General features: G+C 40.2%; 1 pseudogene; it reads left to right on the plus strand.

Moving 5' to 3' along the window:
• The first annotated feature begins 1,384 nt into the window (after nucleotides 1-1,384).
• On the plus strand, nucleotides 1,385-2,779 carry LOC145430229 (general transcription factor II-I repeat domain-containing protein 2A pseudogene; annotated as a pseudogene).
• The last annotated feature ends 420 nt before the right edge of the window (nucleotides 2,780-3,199 follow it).

Raw genomic sequence — 3,199 nt, forward strand, 5'->3', positions numbered from 1 at the left:
TAGTTAATACTGCTTCTAGGAAGATTAAACTGTCATATTAGATAGATTTGTCTCTGAGGGGATAAATATTAATCCTTGAAGAGTCAACAATGAAATCTGTAACTTTTGCATTCTGCCACACATGGTGGGATTACTGACAAAGCAAGCCCCCAGCATTAGGTTGGCTATTGCTTGTCATACATTCCAAAAAATGTCAAAAATAATTGGTCACAAGAGAAGAAGCTATAGTCCAAAACTATTGGATATAAATATTTTATACTTGTACAGACATAAGCAACCAGAATTGGATTGCTTCTTTGATACCACAGTCCAGTACACTCAGTATCTCTTATATTGATTGATTGAGATGAGCCTGTACTTTTTCTCTTATGTACTTCTCATAATAAACACACCTTGACAAAACAATCCCACCTTGAAATAAAATGCAACCCAACATGAACCTGAAAGAGTCTATAAATTGTCTGTGAAGTGAAGCTGTTTTGTGACCTGCACTAAAAGTCAAGAATGAATTTTGAATACATTTCAACTACATTACTGTAGTTTTGTGGCCAAAAATGGTGAGCAATTCCCTGGTTTCTGGTTATTTTGACAGGGGAAAGCCAGAAAGACAGACAACAATTTTTGAGTGACAAGATCCAAGCAGTAAGGAGACGGGGGTGATAGATGACAGTCAAAAAATAAAACAAACTTTACCTCAAGCAGCAGTTAACATTATTTTGTTATAAAGCTTGTCCAGGTCCTCTTACAACAGACCTGGGCATATTACGGCCCGTGGGCCACATCCGGCCCTTTGTGTATCCTTTTCAGGCCCGCGTGAGGTCAATAATAAATTACCACTAGATAGATTATGTAAATATATGTAGTGCGTGCAATACGACGGTGCTGCTTTTATCCTGAAAAGTGCTACGCTACTTCCATATTGACGTATCTGCGTGTCGCAAGCTTTGAGTGAAGGTGAACAGCCATAAATGACGTTAGCCTCAAGATGGCAGCACACGCTAAGAAGCGAAAAAGTGATAACGAATGTCGCATTTTTAACAGGACATGGACTACCAAGTACTTGTTCACAGAAATTAAAGGTAAAGCTGTGTGCTTGGTCTGTGGTACACAGGTCGCTGTGTTAAAAGATTACAATTTGAATTGCCACTACATGACCAAACATGAGGATAAATACAGAAATCTGTCTGAAAAAGAGCACGCAAGGGTGTCTGATGCATTGCTAGCAAAACTGCAAACCCAACAAGGACTTTTCACCAAACTTCACACCACCAGAGAGGCTGCCGTTTGGACAAGTTATGTAATATCTCACAAAATCACCAGGAAAAGTAAGGCCTTTTCTGATGGAGAGTTTATTAAGGAGTGATTATTGGACTCAGTTGCACTGATGTGCCCAGAGAAAAAGGACGGGTTTGAGAACGTCTCACTCTCCCGACGTACTGTGACTAGGCGGGTTGAGGACATCGCTGAGAACTTGGAGCTTCAGCTGAAGAACAGAGCTGCAGACTTTGAATGTTTTTCTCTGGCTTTGGATGAGAGCTGCGATGTGCGTGATACCGCCCAGCTTCTCATCTTCTTACGTGGAATAACTGCAGACTTTCAAGTCACGGAGGAGCTGGCTGCCATGCAGTCAATGAAAGGAACAACAACCGGCAATGACTTATTCACAGAGGTAAATGCATGTTTGGACAAATTAGGACTGAAATGGGACAATCTGGCAGGTGTAACAACAGATGGTTGTCCAAAAAATGTAGGACTTTTAAAGAGAATGCAGAATAAAGTGACAGAAATTAATCCTGTGCAGAAATTGACATTTTTGCATTGTATTATACATCAGCAAGTGTTGTGTAAGATAGTGTTAAAGATAGAAAACGTTGTTGATGTTGTAACTAAAACAGTTAACTTCATCAGAGCAAGAGCATTAAATCACAGACAATTTATTGCTCTTTTGGAGGAAAATGAGATGGAACATGGTGACATCAGCTACCACTGCTCTGTCAGGTGGCTCAGCCTAAGCAAGGTACTAAAAAGTGTCTGGGATCTGAGAGAACAGATTCAGGATTTCTGTGTGAAGAAAGGACATGCCGTCCCAGAGCTTTCAGATGAAGATTGGGTGGCAGACCTTGGATTTGCTGCGGATGTGACTGCACTAATGAACCAACTAAATGTCAAACTGCAGTGCAGGGGACTTTTTGTGCACGAGATGTACAGTGCAGTAAAGGCTTTCATGAGGAAGTGTCAGCTTATCTCAAGCCAAGTGAAGGACAACTTTCTGACCCACTTGCCAACACTAAAGGAGGCTATTCCAAATGCCAATCACCTCCACAAGTACTCAGCCATGTTAGAAGTACTGCATGCAGAGTTTTCAAGGCGATTTCAAGATTTCAAAGCTCTTGAAAATGAAATGGACATGGTTTCTTCTCCCTTCATCTGCAGTGTGGATAATGCTTCAAGTGATGTTCAGATGGAACTCATTGACTTGCTGTCTGACACACTTCTGGCAGAGCACTTCAGGTCAGTCTCACTGCTGGACTTTTATTCCTCCCTCAAAGAAGAGAACTTTCCACACCTGAGGAATCATGCTCAGAGGATTCTAGTCCTCTTTGGATCTACCTATGTATGTGAACAGACATTCTTGGTGATGAAGTTCAACAAATCCAAACACAGGTCCTCTGTCACTGATGACCACCTCTCAGCTGTTCTTCGCATAGCCACCTCAGACATTCAGCCAGATTTCAATGCCCTTGTTCAAAACCAAAACAGGCTGGATTATTCTCACTGAAAATGAGGAAAACATGACACAAATCTTTGTATTGTTGCATTTCTATAAACTTCTTGTTTGTTGAGTTAAACATGTTAAAATAAAATGACATTGATTCGGTGGTTGTTTTTGTTTTATTTGGAATATGCGCCACAATTTCACATAGCATAGCCCAATATAAATATTTACATTATTTTATTTTAGTTTTATTCTTCTGATTACCAGTACCAGCTATTCGTAATATATAATTTAGTGAATTTTACAATTTAAGAAAGTTAAGCAGATTTGGGTTCAAGATGTCGTTGATATGGCCCTCTGACGCAACTCGGGTTTCTCATGTGGCCCCTTGTAAAAATTAATTGCCCACCCCTGTCTTACAAAGAGCTTTCTCACTTAAGTTGTTCAGCCTGGAAATTGTGACACTTTGAAAAAATGTGATCT

Source organism: Astatotilapia calliptera, chromosome 7, assembly GCF_964374335.1.
Source record: "Astatotilapia calliptera chromosome 7, fAstCal68.1, whole genome shotgun sequence".
Classification (NCBI taxonomy): Eukaryota; Metazoa; Chordata; class Actinopteri; order Cichliformes; family Cichlidae; genus Astatotilapia; species Astatotilapia calliptera.